The sequence below is a fragment of the Mustela putorius genome, unplaced genomic scaffold (genome assembly GCF_011764305.1).
Source record: "Mustela putorius furo isolate JIRA1106 unplaced genomic scaffold, ASM1176430v1.1 tig00003867_pilon_pilon_pilon, whole genome shotgun sequence".
Taxonomy (NCBI): domain Eukaryota; kingdom Metazoa; phylum Chordata; class Mammalia; order Carnivora; family Mustelidae; genus Mustela; species Mustela putorius.
The window spans coordinates 32,322,173-32,342,877 of record NW_025422019.1 but is presented as its reverse complement, the minus strand read 5'-3'; the positions used below and the strand labels follow the sequence as shown (position 1 = coordinate 32,342,877).

Here is a 20,705-nt window from a genome sequence, read left to right as displayed (position 1 = left end):
TACTGAGTGTGGTCTCAACTTCCTTATGCCCATGTATTGCTTCTTTGCTTTCCATATTCTCTTGATAAAACCACAATTACAAGTATCCATCTCTGCCTGTACCTACGCTTGAACTACATAAGCTGACCAACCTGAAGAAAACCATATAGTCATGCAAACTGTTCACACATTATTATGTGATCACTAATTACAGATGACTTTTTTATGATTTTTATGACAATCATACTCTATTCCTCTAGTCCATTTATTTTCCCACTCTCTTGGGTAACTATTACATATGTTCTCCAAACTTCCTCAAACCTCTGCTTACCTCTTGACTTACTCCATTCTGAAGATAAAACCATCAGAAAAGAACTTTGAATAGCTTTCTCTACCAAGTCTAACAATCCACCTGTAGTAAGTTCTGCTTTCTCTTCTATTATTTTGGATGAAGTCTCTGTGTTTAAAATGAATGCCAGCACTTTTACTAGGTTACTAGAAATCATTCTTTATCATTCACTCAAAGACTAGAACAAAATTTTCATGATCACTCTCTTGAATTGTCAACTTTTCCCTCTCCTCCAGAGCTTTCATGCAAAAAACTCCCATATTTAAAGTGGAAATCCACTTGACCCCACCAGCTTCTATGATTACTATCTATTTCTCAATTTTGTTTGTAGAAAAGATCCTTCAAACAAATTTTCTGTGTTCACACTTTTCATTTTCTTTTCTATTGTCACCTGAACCAACTCTAAATAACCAGTCACAGTCATGAAGCTGCAGAAATTGTTCTTAATGTCATAAAAATATCTCCCTATTGCTAAACCCAATAATCAATTCTCATTACTCTAGTCAGTAAAACTCACAACAGCATTTGACATGATTGATCATTTTCTCTCTCTCTCTCTCTTTCTCTCTGCTTCCAGAACAAAGCAATTTTTAACTTTGCTTCTTATTTAATTTTTCTTAGTTTTCTCTGGTTTTCCTTCATTTCAGACCTTAAGCTCTGCACTACTCTAAGAATAAGTCATTAGGCTCTTCTCTTTTCTCCCACCAGCCCCCTTATGTGAATCTGTGTAGCTTTTTAGGTCTAAACAACATCTATATGCTGACAACTTCCACATTTACATTCGACAATCTGGCTGCATATATGATTTCCTCACGTGGATGATTAATAGGCATCTTGAACTTAATATCAAAGTTAGCACCTACTCTTCTTCCCTAAAATCTGCTCTAGTCATTATCTCTTGGTTCTCTTATCCTATCCTTAGCTTTATTGTTTTTCTATCAGGTTGTCTGGGTTTCTATTCTTTTAACATTTCCAGTATATTCTTACCTTCCGGCTGAAACACACTTTATGTGGATTTACACTGTCTTGCTGTTTCACCTATGTCTAGGTCTCTGCTCAAATGTCAGCTTCTCAGTGAGACCTCCTCCCTAACATTCCTCTATTTTTCCTGATTTTTTCTTTATAACATTTATCAACATGCTACACATTTTTACTTTAAAAAGATTTTTCATGGATAAAGAAATATAAACGTTATGAAGTGCATACATATTTCTCTATTTTGTCACCCACATGTGAAAAGAAGGATATGTATAGATATTCTTTGACAAAAAATACTACGATTAGTCTGTGAAAATTTTTGTTCCTGGACTCATGGTTGCTAAGTAGCCTATATGTGTATATATATATACACACATATGTGTGTGTGTGTGTGTGTGTGTGTGTGTGTGTGTAGCCTCCTCTATATCTATATTTAACTTTTTGTTATCTAGATCCTGGGTAGTATTGTAACCCCTTTAACTATGAAGAGTAATGCCTTCTAAGCTTATGTGGAAATATACTAAGATTGCAAGAAGGAGGAGTGGCCAGATAATAGGAGGAAACCCAAAAGAGTAATGCATCAGAAATCTGAGGAAAAATACTGCTTGAAGGTGGAGGAAGGTGACCAGTTTCTTCAAATAAATAAGCTTCAGGGAAATAAAAAAGATATGAAGAGAGAATATATAGATTAATAACAATTTAAAAGATGAATCAACAAATTGAAAATTATGTTCTTTTTTGGATTCTGATTTAAAAGAAATCTTAAAAAATGTATGAAAGAAATTTATAGTTATGTATATAAAAGAATATTTTTTGCTTTAGAGATGCATTATATTTATTTACTGATAAAATATGATGTCTGCAATTTGTTTTAAAATAAGACAAATTTTAAAATAAGGGGAGATAACATGTGAAGATAACAAATTGAAGATATATATGAAACTAGAGTAATCATGAGTTGGTAAATGTTGAAGCTGGGTAATAAAGGCATGAAAATTTATTATACTCTATATCTGTATATGTTGGAAATTTTCTATAATAAAAGTTGAAAATATGGAGGAGACAGTGATGAACGTTCCACTGAAATATATTTGGGACACTGAAATATATGCTCTGTATTTCATGTCATTTTATTGGAGTTATATAATAGAGGCTGAATTAAAGTTAGTAAGATGTGAGTGGTAAAGAAAACAAACAGAAATATGAGGTAGATAAATGAGGTAACACAGCACTTTCGAAATGTGCCTTAAAATGCTTTTATTCCTGCAACCAATATCCATGCAGAGCACAAGACTTATGTTCACCCAGTGCATGAGGTAACATGTATAGTTGCCTAAAACCAGAAAATAAAGACGACTTTGAGAGTTCAGAGTCAGCTGTTAATAAATTAAGAGATAGATGGTAAGACTGGATATCTTATGTTTAGCCAGAAGAATGGATTTCATTTTTATCCTCATTACCTACTTTCTGGCTGGGGGTAGTGGAACACAATTTTAGAAGAAGATAAACAGAAGGTCCGTTTGATTTTTTCACACACCTGCTTACCAGTGTTTAAGATATCTAAAAAAAAAAAAAAGAAAAAGAAAAAAAAAGAAAAAGAAAAAGGAACCTTGTGAACACCACCATTTTTCAGGTTGTAGTTAGAAAATGGTAACTATTACATACATAATGTATCAATGGACGTAAGGACTACAAGAGAGATATTGGGATGGTGTATTTGTATATTCTTTATTATGTTAGTCACCATACAGTACATCATTAGTTTTTGATGTAGTGTTCCATGATTCATTGTTTACATATAACACCCAGTGCTTCATGCAATACACACCCTCCTTAATACCCATCACCAGGCTAACCCATCCCCCCCCCACCTCCCTTCTGAAACCCTCAGTTTTTTCCATAGTCCATGGTCTCTCATGGCTCCCCCCCCCATTCCCTTCTACATCAAAGGTTTTATAACAAGGTTAGCAGGTGAGGACAGGGAATGGTTCACATGTGGGTGAGATGGCCTCGGCCAGAAGTCTGCATGGGACTGTTATCTGACACTCTCCAGACTGCCTCAGAGCCTTTTCTATTTTTGGAAGAGGGTGACATGGATAGTAGGTCACAGCATTTAACAAGGGAAGGGCTGACACTTCCCAGACACGCTGCCTGTATTCTGCTGTGTTCTGTGGGCCCATGACTTCCCTTACTACTCTCTTCCCTCACTTGTGAGTATAAAACCTGGAACCTGAGGCAAAGAATAAAAACAGAAAGTTTTAACTAGACTGTGACTAATTTATACATCACAAATTGATTCATTAGTCACTGGATCGGACTAAATTTAACTAAAAGCAGTTAAGTTATCTGTCATTAGACAGACTGGGGACTCAGAGTCAAAGATTAAAAGTCAGCTCTAAAAATAAAGAATAGCCCAATTCCTAAATCTGAATAAGTGAATGAACTAGTTAGTTATGCCTCTTTGAGAAAACTGTAGGAAAAGTTTTTTAATAGAAAACAAGAAATAAGGTATGATATCCATAAGGTAATTTGGGATTAAGGACTGGATCAAGATAAATATTTTACTTAATTCAGGAGATAATCATGTTTAAGAGCCAATGAGAAAGATCCATTGAAAGAGATTTTGAATATTCAAGAGGAGTAAGAGATAGTGTTAATTTAAGTTTCTGACAAGCCATGAAAAAAAAAAATTAAAGGAGATAAACATGAAGTTATTGCCATTATGGGAGATGGCAAGATGGGCTTGATATAGGCAGGTTAATAGATAGCCAAATGAAAGAGAAAATATTTGATTTTGTGGTCACCCAAATCCATCTTGGGATGGATTTTATTTTACTAATGTATTTTACTAATATATCTTCTGAACCAATTTGTTGTTAGTGCCCATTGGAATATTTTCCAATCTTAAAAAAAGAAGGTTGAGGGGATGAATAATAGAAATGTTACATAACTCAGTAGGGATATTTTAAGGCATATTTATTTTTCATATTTTATTTTGCATCATGCATATACAATATGTGCACAAATATGAATTTTGGAAAGTTCTGCAAATATAAAGAAACAAATATTAATCTATCTTGTTCTTTAATTTGAGTGATGGTTGAACGGATATATTCAGTTTGTGAATTTATTAAGCTATGTACTTCCCATAAGTGCACATTTTAAAATGTGTATTACATGGCAGTAAAATGTTTAAATATTCAATACTAACTTCCCAGCTCAGAGCAGTCACGTATACCATAATTAATGTTTGGTGTTTTTTCTGCAAATGTTTTATAGTATAAATAGTAATCTCTATTAGGGGCTAGAAAACTATGAACTGGAGCCAAATCCAGTGACTGATTTTTTTCTGTTAATATATAAGTTTTATTGGAACTGAGCCATACCATTTGTTTATGTATTGTTTTGGGCTACTTTTGCAGCAGAGTTGAATAATTGTAAAAGACAATTTAAGGCCCACAAAGCACAAAATATTTACTATCTCACCCTTTACAGAAAATGTTTGCCAATTCCTACTATACACTCTTTTCTTTCTTTTTTTTTAAATTACATAATTACATCATGAATGTATATAAATAAATATACTGAATTTATCTGCATCATACTTTACCAAATATAATTTTTTATTTTATTTTTCTGTGTTTCAAGATTCACTGTTTATGCAGTACACCAAGTGCTCCATGCAATACGTGCCCTCCTTAATACTCACCAAATATAATTTATTTAGTTATTTGCCAAATTATGGAAGTTTTTTTTTTTAATGTTTTATATCTTTGCTCCTGAAATTTTTGTTTAAATTTTATAATATTTTCCTAAGAATATATTCTAAGAAGGATAGACATTAAAACAAAAGGCATTACTTCATAAACCTTCCGAGTATGTATTAGTAAATTGATTTCCATATATATTCCACTCGTGTGCTTCCCATCAGCAATCATACAAATATTCAGGAACCATTTACATTGTTTTCTGCAATGAGTATTACTAAAATAAAAATAGCCTTATTAAACATGATATGGTTTGTTAGTTAACTTAAAAATAATTTAAACTAGAAAATCATAGAAATGCATTATATACATCACTTGTCATGTCTATTTTTTACAGAATAATTTGAATATTTACAATTTTACTGTAAATTTTCCACAATACTTTTTTTTTTACTTTTAATTTTTTATTTTTTATAACATATATTTTTATCCCCAGGGATACAGGTCTGTGAATCACCAGGTTTACACACTTCACAGCACTCACCAAAGCACATACCCTCCCCAATGTCCATAATCCCACCCCCTTCTCCCAGACCGCCTCCCCCCAGCAACCCTCAGTTTGTTTTGTGAGATTAAGAGTCATTTATGGTTTGTCTCCCTCCCAATCCCATCTTCTTTCATTTATTCTTCTCGTTGACCAAACCTATTCAACACCTTTTCAAAAATGAATGAGAAATTGACTCTTTCCAAAACGTTCAACTCATTTTCCACAGAAACAAAGCTCTCTTATCTCAGTTCTCTTATCTCAGCCATAGATCATGGCTTATATAATAGTTAATCAACATATATAATTTGCATATATATTTGAAATAAGAGGCACCTGGGTGGCTCAGTGGATTAAACCACTCTTGGTTTCTCTTGGTAGACTCTTGGTTTCAGCTCAGGTCATCATCTCAATCATGCTATGATTGAGCCACATGGTGGGCACCGTGCTCAGTGAAGTCTGTTTGAAATTGTCTCTCCAGCTCCCTCTGCCCCTTCCACTTGTGCTCTCTACCACTCTCTCTAAAACCAATAAATAAATCCTTAAAAAAAAGAGAAAAGAAAAAAGTTAAAATATACCAACTGTTGATAAGTATACCACTTAGTGCAACATTCTAGTACTTAATCTATTAACCATGATAATTCTTTCAGTGGGTATCAATGACTATATTTTACAATAGAAATAGTAGGCTTTACATTGAATAGGTTTTTATGTTAATTAAGTCATTTTATAAGTTTTTAATAGGTTTTGAGTAATATGTATGTGTGTTTGTGTGTGTGTAAAGCTAATCAACCTTTTTAGAAATATATTTCTCCCTTTCCTCTATTCATTTTCATTTTGAGACCATCTAGAATTTTTATTTCCAAATTATTGCTTTTTAAACATTTTTCATCAGTTAGACTGAACAAATTTTAGTTTACTTTCCAATATCATTTCTTGTATCTCATGTTCTTTTTAGATTTTTTAAAAATTTCTATTTTTAGTTATAATATGGTGAAAATATTAAACAATGTCATTTTAATACATGAAAATATATGAATGACTTTTTGTTCAACAGAACTAGTGATACTTTGGGCTTATTTGTATGAGTTTAATGAGCTGTTCATATATGTGTCTGTCTGAAAACATTTAGCTATATTTTGAAATAATACAATGGCATATGCTTAAGGATATTAGTAAAATAACATTAGCCATCATAATATTTCTAAAATACATTACAGTGAAATCCTTGACTAAAACACCTACTGAAATGTAATAAATTGGTGTTTCCATATATTTTAAAACTCCCATAACTTCTCTAGATAAGTTTGAAGGGTCTTCCTTTCACCTAATGTATTTGAATATCATCATATATAGAGTTATTTTTAAAATCTGAGTTATAGTTCAGTGTAAAAAATATTATGTAAACTTTTTAGAATCCTGAAAACATAATTAAAGTTGATGGAGAGTTAATCTGAATATAGATCTACATTTAACGTTACCTTTCACATGATGTTACATTAGTTCAAACATGGTACTATTGACATTATTAAAGAATCATAATAAAATGCCTACCTCTGATAAATATTTGAAATGTGTTATCTTGATTTCCATTTTTGAAAGAAAATGTGAAGCCATATTAAAAAGAATTTAAACACAGTTTACTTTAAACCCTTTATAGCTTTATTGAAAGTCAAGATATGACAGTTTTAAACCTGATGGTTATTAGAGGAGAGGTGTGGGGGGACTGGCATAACAGGGATGGGGATTAAAGAGTACACTTGACATGGGCACCAGGTGCTGTATAGATTAGTTTCAGGTGTACTGAAATAATAAAATATTATAATATATAATAATATATTCAGTACACCTGAAACTAATATTATATTGTATATTAACTAACTGGAATTTAAATAAAAACTTAAAAAAAAAAAGACATGAGAGTTTTAGTTTCAAAATCAGAAGCCCTCTCTTTTTACATCATTGCAGTTAATAGCTCAGACAAAATAACATTTTTCTTTTTTATTTTATTTTATTTATTTATTTGACAGACCGAGATCACAAGTAGGCAGAGAGGCAGGCAGAGAGAGAGGGGGAAGCAAGCTCCCTGCTGAGCGGAAAGCCCAACATGGGACTTGATCCCAGCACTCCAGGATCATGACCCAATTCAAAGGCAGAGGCTTTAACCCACTGAGTCACCCAGGTGCTCCCAAAATAACATTTTTCTAAACATTTTGTCTCTGTGAGAAATTGAAAAAGAGTAAGAGAATATCAATTACCAGAATGGCCTAAGTAAAAAATAAATTACAAAAGCAATAGAATCTCAATACTACTGCATCGCAGTAGGACACATGTACCAATAGAAATGACTTACTTTAGGGGCGCCTGGGTGGCTCAGCGGGTTAAGCCTCTGCCTTTGGCTGGGATCATGATCTCAGGGATCTGGAATCAAGGCTTGCATTGGGCTCTCTGCTCATCAGGGAGGCTGCTTCTCCCTCTTCCTCTGTCTGCCTCTCTGCCTGCTTGTGATCTCTCTCTTTCTATAAAATAAATAAATAAAATATTTTTAATAAAGAATTGACTTACTTTAGAACGTTAGAAATGTTCTACAAACATAATGTGTTAGGGGCAGGAAACATGTATAAGGTATGTGTAACTTTTACTGAGGACGTCTCAGCGTGAAAGAGAAATTTCAATCAGTTTCCTTTCTGCACTGCTGAAAATATGAGTGAGGTCATATCCACAAAAGCATCAGAAACTTACACAAATTTAAACCAAGATATAATATGGTATAATAAACTAATTGATGAAAACCTAAGGGTACATATAAAAAGCCCAAGGATTCTTTCTGCTATTGGAGTTGGGAAATATATCTTAACCATATTCAGAACTATAGGAACTTTGGTCAATTGACTTCTTTACCATCCAAAGACATTTTTGTTTTCAAAGGCATTAAAACAATGATGCAAGTAGACAGATTTACTTTTTGTGATAGTGGCACTTTGCTAGTAGAGCTTTCCAATAAACTCCAAATCATCTTCTCAAAATTCACATTGGAACAGGAAGACACTGATTATCCACTGGTAGTAATCAGTCTTTTTGTGTTTTTGACACAATTCTGAATATAAGAAATTGAGTGGCATAATTGAAGAAATTAGAACATTCACAAGCAACACAAAAGAAGTCATCATTAATTATAGTAAAATTAAGTGCTAAAGCATAAAAATATCTTCTACTGTCTATCAACACATCTAAGTTAATGTACTATTATGTGTTTGGTTGTCCTTCAACATTTTGATGTCACTGTTTGAATTAAACTATTAAATTGCCTAAATTCCTTAATGCAAAACTGAACCTCACAATGACAAAATTTGCCTTTCCTGATTAGGGAGAATTTTTAAAAGATTTTAAACAAAGAGAAAAATAGCTAAAAGCTAGTTGCATTATTTCCTCCTCACAATTGCTTGAGCATTCTTTTGGGAATTAATACAACTGTCAGTGCAGGTGGCACTACCAGCTAAATAGGGTGATTTGAATTAAGTGATGGATCTACCCAGAAACATGTCTCAACCTTGATTTTCTGGATTTCATCAATTCTTACTATTTTAGAACTATGAAAAAACTTACAAACCAAGTTGCAAAGGTTAGAGCAGAAAACAAACAAAACCTGGGAGAAAGACACAAGATTTGATGTTTTTAACTGAAGTGAGGTTTTTTAAAAAAAAGTCTGGCTTGAAGTAATGCAAGGAAGAATAGAGGACTTGTGGGCATCAGGGGAGTGAAGAGGGTAAAATTTCATACCTAGAGAGATGTTGCCTACAGTTGCCAGTTTAGAATTATGCAACATGAGCATGCATACTATATACAAATTATTGGTCTAAACCTAAGATTTCAGATTTGAGTGTCCTTTAGGAGTTCAGCTCGAATAAGTATCGATTTTATTTCTTTTTATTTCTTTTAACTGGCATATACTGAAATATTTCACATTATGAAAGCACAGGACCACAAGAAAAAAAATCTCAAAACTTAAATTTCAAATGATTAATCTTAATATTTGAGCTAATATTATTTTTAAGATTATTTGGGTTTGGGCATAGTAATATTTTTATGGTTTAAGATCATTATGAAACCAACATGCAATAAAAATTGTCATTGTCTATAATACCCATTAACCTCCTTCTGTCTTTTTTACAAGGGGTTTATCCATATGTAGAATTTTTCATATTTTGAACATATAAATAGTGATATGCTATATACAGTTTTCTTTATTACCTTTCTAGTAATTAATATATAGCTTAAAGATGTTCCTTGTTGTAAGTACATGCCTTTTTTTCCCCTAGTAAAAACCCATTTCCTGAGATAAGATTAACTTCTCTTTCTTAGCGTAATGTCTCCTAGGTTTGGTCATGTTGTCACAAAAGTCAAGATTTCCCTCTCCTTAGAGACTGAATGATATTCTGTTATATGTAAATACTGCAGTTTCTTATTCATATTTTGATAGATGTTAATGTTGCTTCCATATCTTGGCTATTATGAATAATACCACAATGAGCATAAGAGTGCAGATATGTCTTAGGTATCTTGCTTTTAATTCTTTTGGATATCCAGAAGTAGAATTGTTGGATAAGATAATGGTTCTATTTTTATCTTTATGAGGACTCTTCTTACTTTTCAAATAGTTCCTGCACCCAGTGCCCACAGTAGCCAAACTGTGGAAAGAGCCAAGATGTTCATTGAGACTTGAATGGATAAAGAATATGTAGTATGTATGTATGTGTGTGCACATATATGTGCACATATATGCGCGCGCGCACACACACACACACACACAGCCATCAGAGTGAGATACATCAGTCAGAGAAAGACAATTACAATGTGGTTTCACTCATATGGAATATAGGAAACAGTGCAGAGGATCATAAGGAGGGAAAACTGAGTGGGAAGTCATCAGAGAGGGAGAAAAACCATGAGAGGCTCTTAACTATAGGAAACAGAGGGTAGCTGGAGGGGAGATAGGTGGAGGGAGGGGGTAATTGGGTGATGGGCATTAAGGAAGACACATGATGGGATGAGTACTGGGTGTCATATGCAACTGATGAATTACTGAACTCTACTTCTGAAACTAATCTTGTACTATATGTTGGCTAATTGAATTTAAATAAATAAATAGATAGATAGATAGCTGCAATCTTACCCTCTTATGTTCCAACCAACAATGTACAAAGGTTGCCCTTTCTCCACATCTTTGTCAATGCTTGTTTTTTTTTTTTTTGTAATAGGCATAATTTTGCTTATTGAGATATAATTGCCATGGAACATTGGGTAAATTCAAGGTGTATAATGTGTTATTTGATACATTTGTATATTTCAATATGGTTACCACTGTAGTGTTAGCTAACCTTTATCACCTCACATTATCACCTGGTCAGGTGCATATTTAGATATCCTTTTCTTCTTCTTTTTTTTTTTTCTGAGCATTTTTTTCATCTATTTCCTGATTTTCCTACTGTGTTGTATTTTTTAAATTGGCTTGAAAAATGCATTTATATAATCCATGGCAATATCACCCTTTTGCAGTCATTTCACCCAGATGTACTAGGACCCACATGAGATATTAAGGATGGAGTAAGAGGCTGGGGAAGGCATCACTGATGGTTCAAACCTGGGAAAACACCACAGCCTTCACCATGGGAAAGTTGTTAAGGCCTCCTGGATTCCTCTACCTACTCTTCTAATCTTGTAGATAAAAAGTCTTACTTTCCCCCTCACATTTTTCTGGGTCATTCTTTTGAGAATAGATATAAATATCAGTGGAGACCACAGTACAAGTCCAGAGTGATTAAAGTGATGTAAATTGAGGATTCCTGGAAGATAAATCTTCCTAAGCACATGTCCCCTTCTTGATTTTCTGACAATTTCCTTGTTTTTGTTTTGTTTTGTTTTTTAAGCCTTTAGGGTTAACCTATCAAATGCCATTCTAAAATGTGAGTTGGAAAGTGAATCATTAGAAAATTATTACAATGTGAGTTTAAAAGTAAAATAGAACAAAAACCTAAGACAGGAATTGATAGTTTTGATCCAAGCAAGATTAAAAAAACAAAGAGAAAGAAACAAGTAAACAAAGGTTTTTGCCTGAAATTACAAAAGGAATCACAGAGAACTTATCATAGGGAGGGAAGAGTAGAGATGGTAACAATACATACATCATTACTTTGCCATGTAATTATTTTTTTCTCTGTAGTCTAGGGAGATTGCTTAAAGCCCTCATCTATTTTCTCTTAACCTCTATGCCTCATGAAGGGGAACAGTCTCTGGGGGAAAGGAAAGGAAGGTTGTGAAAAGATACAGTACATTTCAGTGTGATTTTTCTTTTGTTAATTAATTTGACTTCTCAGCTCTTGACTTTCTAGGTTGTTCTCTAATGCCTTCAAATAGGTGGGAAGTTTTGTTTCAAATTTGTTTATTGTTTTTATATTTTATTTGTTGTTACTGTTTTAGTAATTTATCAATTGCTTTTTAGAGTTCTATATGCAATAAAGTGTATCTAGTACTTACCAACCTATATGGAAGTATAATTCCATTGATGATTAATGATGATGATGATAATGTTTTTACAGACACAGAGAGAGAGTGTGGGGAAGGAAAGGGCAAAGGGATAGGGAGAGAGAGAAAATCTTAAACAGGCTCCATGCCCAGTATGGAGCCTAATGTAGGGCTTGATTTCAGGACCCCGAGACCATGGTCTGAGCTGAAATCAAGAGTCCAACACTTAACTGACTGAGCCACCCAGTGCCTCCATTGGTTACTTTGAATTTATAAGAAATATTTGATTATAATATTCATCTGTTAAATGTATTTTCTCTGGTAAATATTCTTTATCTATTAATAATCTTTGATACTCTAACTCACTTTTTAAAATTGAATCTTGTCATTATGCTATGCTAGATCCTTTTATCATTACCTTTTACTGAATTCCTTGGATTTTTCTAAACCAGTTTAGGAAAGGAGTATCATACAACATTATGATTGGCTTTACAAAGCAAAGCATCAGTTATCTGAAGCCATAGTTTTTACTATTTTCTGTAAATACGGTTTGTCTACATTCTCATGTATCCTTGTTTCCTGTATTAATTCGAATAGTAGCAAGTCTGTGGAGTGCTGGCACAGCCTTATTCACCCTACTTCCAAAGTTAACAGACACAAAGAAGTTTTGTATCTTTCTATCTTAGATAATGCGCACTTTATTAGTAAGTATATTTCCTGATGGCTGGTAGTTTTCTGAGATCCACCACTACATGGCATTTTCATCTAGATTGCTCTCTAAGGCTATTGCATGATTCCTTCTTGACCTTGCATTTGCAGGCTTTTTATAATATTAGTTAATATGTAAATCTAAGTTTCATAATTATATTCTGCTGTATGACTGAAACATTTTATAATTAAGAAGGTAATAGTAACATGATATTATGAGGAATGAAAAGGAAGTGTCAAGGACATTTTGAGAAATCTCACTTATGTAATTAAGAATTTTATCAATCTGACATTAAATAACTGACTGGAAACTGCCAATTCTGAAAAAATTATCTCTTAATGTCATTTTTTTTTGGTTGGATATTTGACTTTCCTTAGTACTAATCAATCTATTATTTTGGCATATCACTTATAAAACTCTTTACATTATGTCTCTTTTACTTGTTTGATTCTAGGTATATCTACATTTGGATATATGTTCTGTCTCACAAATCATATATTGAACTTCTAAAGAATAAGATCATTTTTTATCATTTTCCTCTCACATGGGGTTCTGCACACAGCGATGATGTAAATGTATCTGTAGATCATTAACCAGTTAGCCATCTATCTTTATGTTAGAACTCTTAACTATAAAAGTTCCAAGCTTGTTCCTATTGGCAATTTGGCTTCTTAGAGAAGACTGCAAATTGTGATTAAACAGAGTCTTGATTTATAACTGTTGTCTGTCGGTGTGTTTGTTCTAAGGGTGCAAGTCTGTAAATGCTGATAACTCTACCATATGACTTCAAAATTTGCTAGTATTCAGTTCTAATTATTTTATTTAACTAGTATGAAAACTGCAAATGTCTACTTTAATATATATATAGTAAATAAATTATATCTTTTTTTCATTTAACCCTTTTTAGTCTTCAAGAAAGCTTTTAAGAGAGTGTCTTTTCTAGTCCAAAAAGAAGTGACTACTTAAAAAGTCCCAAATGACTTCACAGGTGAGTCTGGGATTTAGGTGGGATAGTATTTAGATGGAATAACATTCTCTGTACTATAAAACAGTTATTTGCTGTTTTATTCAGTAGACTATCATTAGAAATAAATAATATTTATTCAGTAGAATATCACACAACAAAAATTTTTTAAACCTCTTTGACAAAACAGTATTGTGCCCAATGCTCTTGCCCTTATCAAACATCACAACAGAGATTATTTTTAGAAAAATGGTCCCCTGTCATATCAAGACAACATAGCCGATAAGATCAATGTCTATATACACCAGTAAAATAGACATTTAAATCAATAAGACTTACTATAAATACTTTTTGATAATAGTATCAATGTGTGCTATATATGCTTTAGTTTCAACTAAAGATCTATCATCTCTCAGAAGGTAAAATTAGTAGTTCTGTTGTTGTCTACCTCTCTGGTTACTATATGTTGCAAATAACTGAGAAAAATGTATTCATTTTAGAGTATATTAAACTTAGGATTTATTATATATCAAAATTCATATTACTAGAAAGTAATGTAATTTAGCTTACCAAATTTTATATTCACATAAAATCAGACCAAATAACTATTGAGATTATGATGCAATTTTTATCTTTAAAGCAATAAATCTATTCATTTTTTTGACATAATCAGATTTGACCCAGTGGTATACAAGTCGTGGAATAGAATTATACTTTATTTTTGAGCTTATTACTCTTTGAAGATAAAGTGTTGCCTTTTTGTTTGGAATGGGAAACCCAACTCTGAGTTTTCCACTAAAATACTTCTTTTTATAATCACTCCTTATGGAAATGAAAAAAGAGCATAATCCAATAAATAGTGGATTAGTGCTGACACATCTTTAGAAGAGACTGACAGACATTTGGTTTTTTATGTCTGAAAATCCTGTCAACATTGGCATTTTTGGACTATACACAGTCTCTGAGCTGCAGTCAAGGCCATCTGTCTGAGTGGCAAACTGCCTATTCATAAATTAGTTGGACCATTTCATCAGGGCAAAAATGCCAAGGAATAATAACTACAAAAGAGCAGATTATATATTTCACCACCTGCTGCTACATCTATAGAAAAGTCACATGCACTACTGTGTTGTTGTCACCAATATTGATGCTGTCTAATCTTCCTGATGTAGGCCCTAAAAAGAGGCATGATGGAGACATTTGAGGTTATCTAAGATGTTAATATAATTTACATATCAATCTTGAACTGAAAGGAACAGTCAAGAATAATTTGTGAAACACACATCCAGACAAACAAGTCCAGGAGATATTATAAGTAAGTTTATATATATGTAATAACATTGAAGTGACGGTTGTCATTGTAATACAATGTTGATACTTTTTTCACATGAGACAATTTCACTAATTATAATAAATTTTCTAATAATGAGAAAGGAAAAGAAAATGTATGGACCTGTGTGTGCATTTCATCAGGAAAATAGAATGTTTGAGTTTTCATATCAAGAACTTATAGGAAATAAATCACTCCACTTGTTTTCAGTTAGATAAAAAGTTACATAAATTATATAATCTGCGTATAATTTACCATTTATTTTGTAATTCTTCTAATGATATCCAATGAATTCACTCAAAAGATTGTTGGTCTTTCCATGTGTCTTCTTAGGAATCAGGAATTAGTTCAACTTTTATCACAAACAGTTTGTATACAAACCTTCTTTTAGAGCCATTCATTTTCTTTCACATGAATACATTGATTTTCACAAACAATAAGTGTGAAAATATTCTATAAATTAATTGATTACTTTAAATATTTTGGTTATTATATAACTTTATAACCATCTCATGTTTTGATTGTGAAAATGACCTAAGTTTTGTAACTTCTCTACCAGTTTCCACACACAGAAACTATATTTAGCAGTTTTCAAACCATCAGAGTATCCTAAGGCATAGGGAATGTACCTAGTGTAATAATGCAGACTGGTAAAGTTGATTGTGAAAGAAGTCAAAGCGGCTTTTGCGTATTCTAAATATTCCTTCACTGTCAATTAAAAATGAAGGATTTTTTTATGATGAATAATGGAATAGCATATGAATGCTAATGGAAAGGAGCTGAGAGTAGTCACAGTTTCTAATATATTATGTGGAATCCTGGCAATACGCCATAATGAAAGTGCTCAACTTATAATATTATGGGAGTTCTCGTGCCCCTTCAATATCAATCCAATATTCCACTATATCATCTTTCTTTTCCATGAATAAGATGTTGTAAAGAAATAAAATATGTTAGCTTTGCAGAATCAGCAAAACTTTGTGAGGCTATACCTTTTAAAAAATTAGATCCTTTTCCCACTTTGAATGACCCAGAAGTTTTAATTTAATGAAGTCATTAGCCTACAACATAAAGCCAACAACTTAGGAAGTCTATTGTTCAATATTCATACCGTTTCCACCTAACATTCTTCTTGTTATACATGAAAATGTTCATTTTTGAATGATTATTTTAAGCTATAAGGTGTCGATACTGAGCTCTTCATGTCTAACCTCCAAGTATTTATTACACATTGGGTTATATCAAAGGCTGACTTTATTCTTAGAGTTTTTATTATAAACTGCATTATACCCACTTTAGGAATTTCAATTTTTTTAAAAGATTTTATTTATTTATTTGCCAGAGAGAGAGAGCAAATGAGCACAAGCAGGGGGAGTGGCAGGCAGAGGGAGTAGCAGGCAGAGGGAGAAGCAGGCTCCCTGCTGAGCAGAGATCTCCATGCTGGACTTCATCCCAGGACCCTGGGATCATGACCAGAGCTGAAGGCAGACACTTAACCAACTGAGCCATCCAGGGGTCCCAAATTTAAAAATTATAAATATAACATTATAAAGACTTAAAATCTCCAGACCTCATAAATAGCATTTATGTATCACAAAATAAAATGTAGAAATCAAACAAAAAGAATAAATCCTGTTCTTTGGGATTCAGAAAACAGATAGTAGATATTCCACTGAAGATAGAAAAAAAAAGATCTGCGTGGTGGAGATACTGTATTTGAATTTGATCTTGGATAATCATTTGGGCAGGGAAACCAACCATCCCTAAAATGGAGGATGAAAATTGACCAAGAGAAAATCCAGCTACATCTCATCAATAAGTTATCAAGAAAAATCACAAGCAATAGCACTCTAATCAAGGGAGAGTGTCACAAATATAAATAGAGACCCACTCTGGGATAAAGGTATAAATGGAAGACTAAAGATCGAGGGTGAAGCAAGAACATTAAGTTGAAAAAATCTTTAATAATCCTAACTGCACTAGATAGCTCTAGAGAAATTTTAGGCCAGTGATGTGTTGACAGTAACCATAGTAAAGAAGTAAAATGGAACAAAACAAAACAAAACAAAAAATCTCAACTCTGGACTTGACTGACTAAATCCCCACAATATCCATCAAGCAGAAATTACTTGTGCTCTTTTCCAGGAATGAAAGTCTCTGCTGTTCTATGCCCAGAATTCAGTGACAAATACTCAATAAGAAACTGACAAAAAAAAGAAAAAAAAAAAAAGTCAGCACACTTTCAAGAGACAAAGCAAGTAACAAAACCAGACTCAGAGATGAGTCCATATGTCAGAACTAAAATACAAAAAATTTTAAATAACTATTATATTGTATAATATATAGTGTGTAATCACATTAAATTTTTTAGGGGAAATGCAAAATATGCATAATTATGGAGAATTTCAGAAGGTAATGGGAATAATAAAAGTCAAATAGAAATGCTGAAATTGAAGCTATGGTAACAAAGATGAATTTTTTTGAAAGACTCATAAGTGGACTCATCATAGTTGACTAAAGAATCAGGAAAATTGAAAATAGGTCATTTGAAATTAACCATACTACATACAGAAGAATTATAAGAAAGAAATAGAAGTGAGCATTCAAAAAATGTGTATTTCTGGAATAGCAGAAGAAAAGAGAGAAAATAGGAAAGAAATATTTAAATTGATAATGGCTGAAAATTTTCCAAAAATAATAAAAAATTCACCAAAATTTAGGCCCAACAATCACAGTGGACCTCCAAAATTATGGACAACACACACAAACACATACCACCTAGACATTTCATAATTAAACTGCTGAAAATCAAAGATATAGAGAAAGTATTGGAAATACCCATACAAAAAGACTCCTTACATACAAAGAAACATAAAGAATAAACAGCAGGCTTATATTTTGAAACTGTGTAAATCAGAAGACAATGGGTGACTTCTTCAAAATACAAAAAAAAAAAAAAAGTTATCAACCCAGAATTCTACACTGTACAAAAATATGTTGTTAAAGTGAAAGAAGAACCAACTTTAAACCAAATGAAGACTGAGATAATTTATTGTCAGCTTATCAGTGGGGGGAAATAGATTTGGTAATGAATTACTTGATTAAATATAAATGTGAAAAATGCAGTCGGATGTGATGTTGCATCTTAAGGAAGCAGTCTGAATAGGATTATAAATTTTGGAGGGGTAGCCATTTAGAGAAATGTAAAAACCAAGTCATCTCACAGAAACTGTTCAGAGATTGAGAAAGGCAGCTGATTATGGTTTTGAAGTTGAATCCAGATATGGAAAAATTGAATAGACGTAATCAAAATATTTATATGAGTAGTAACAAAAATTGTTGTGAAAAGAAAGCTATGGAATTAAGAAAAATAATAGAGAAATACTTTATTAATCAAATGTGTTTAATTAATTACACATTAATTATAAATTATAAATTAATTATAAATTAAAATTTATAATGTGGTGAAAGAGATTTACAGAGTGTTTTTCTGATTATATATTTTGGGTATTAAGTTAATTAACCCAATATCAATATTTAGCAAATGCTAATTATACATTAAAGATAGCAATATTATATATTACAATTTAAAATTTTTAATGATTATGCTGTAAAATTTATGCCACCAAGTTTTTGCCAATTTGTGTCTTACACATTTATATCTATCCTTATAAGATAAAGGCAATAGCAATTAGTCCTTATAATAACTACGAATCAAAGTGCTTTAAGTAGAAGAGCACTTTTTGTTAAGTAAGTTTAAATAGTTCCTCTCAAACTGTAATATACAAATCTTGTAAAAATGCAGATTCAGACATTATAACTGTGTGGTATCTGAAGTAATGCAATTCTAACATACCTAGCAGTATCTTTGGTATTGTCTGTAAACTATAGTTTGAGTAGCAAAACGGCATCAAGATAAATGGTAAGCAAACTCAAATTTTTAAAGCAGGGTGATTAATGAGACATTACCAAATGTGATGCAAGAATAAGCTTGACAAATGCTTGCATATTAAATTTTTGGTGTTTCTTGCTGCTCTCAGAAACCAGAAATCAAGTAAAACACTCAGAGCTAGCCTGACAGTTGAAGAAATGCCAATTAGAAGAGAATCCAAGTTCTTCATAAATAGTCATCAAGCCAAACACCAAATGTACACGTTAGGTCATCCAGGCACTAGCCAATGTACAAGCTGCATACTAAGTAATGAGAGAGCATAGCAGAGGTCATTTAAGTTGGCTGAGACAGAGAACTCTACAACTAACCCACAGATGTGTCAGCTGTATAAATTGTGGTTTGAATGTATTAGCATTTGTATGGTTTGTTATACAATAATAGCTAATTAGTAAACTTAAACATCCAAGTTTCCATGATCTTTTTTAGAGTGTACAGTGTCAACCTAGATTTTTTGCCTCTTGATTCATCAGCTTTCGTATGACCTTAGATTCTATTAAAATCTTCCTTGCTTAGTGCTTTTGAGTCATAGGAGAATATTCCTTCTTCCTCCTCCACTTCAATCATGTTGATGGCCTTAGTCTCCTTTGTCTTGTGGTTGCCTCTGAGGTCATTTAGGGTGGGGGCCCCAGTATTGCTGATATATATGGTGCTTATTGTGTCATTGTTAATGTCTTTGTGTTATCTCCTGAGTCCTCCTCTAACATGCCAAAGTTGTATTGCTTTCCCAAGAATCTTACATGAGTTTCTCTTCAATATTGCACGATTGCCTTATCTCTTTTTACTTTTTATTTTTATGCTCAGTCATACTTACAAGAATTTTTGAGAGGAACACAATTCAGCATACTATAAACATTCTTCATGTTTCCAAGGGGGAATTGAATTATTTTCTGGCATCATTTACTTTTAGGCTCAAGAACATTCTTTCCTTCTTTTAAGCTGGATCTGCTCATTGTGAATTCTTAGATTTTGTTGATCTGGGAGTATGTTTATTTCACTTTATTTGTGAAGGATGATTTCACATGTTGGTTCACTTAATTGTCTCAAACATTTCTCATAAGCTGTGTTTTTGTTTTTGTTTTTGTTTTGTTTTGTTTTTCATTTATTTCCCCTTTGCTTTTCTAGCTAAATAATCACTACTGACTCTCATGCACTCATTGATTCTTTCTTCTAACAGTTCAAATCAAATTTTCTAACAGCTCAAGTCACAAATTTTTATTTTTGTTGTTGTTTTCTTCAATTTTGTCCTTTTAATAATTTCCATCTCTGTATTAATATTCTGCATTTGATAAGTCAGTGTTAACACACCTTCCTTAAGTTCTTTAAGCATGGTGTTCTTTTATTCTTTGACCATTGTTATAATAGCTGTCTTAAAAGTCTTTGTTTACAAAGTCCAGCATCTGTGGTTCTGTTAAGTGTCTTTTTCCAGAATGTGGGTCACACCCACATGTCTTTTCATGTCTTAGAAGTTTTTTTTATGAAAACTGAACATTTTATATATGTATCAATTGTGGATACAAATTCAACTCTCCTTTCAGGGGCAACTGTGATGTTTTCTTTCAATCTAGATTTGAAAGTAATTTATTATTTTCTGAATATTAGAAAGTATTTCATTAAACATAAGGGTTTTACTTATTTCAAACTTACTAAACCTATACATTGATTTATCCTTTT

General features: G+C 32.4%; 1 long non-coding RNA gene across 1 annotated transcript in view; it reads left to right on the top strand.

Moving 5' to 3' along the window:
- The first annotated feature begins 3,435 nt into the window (after window positions 1–3,435).
- The window catches only part of LOC101680177, a 34,524-nt gene continuing 17,254 nt past the window's right edge, over window positions 3,436–20,705 (top strand). The window contains exons 1-2 of the long non-coding RNA XR_001180357.1: window positions 3,436–3,516; window positions 13,696–13,776. This is a non-coding gene — a long non-coding RNA (uncharacterized LOC101680177). The remainder of the gene's footprint in view (window positions 3,517–13,695; window positions 13,777–20,705) is intronic.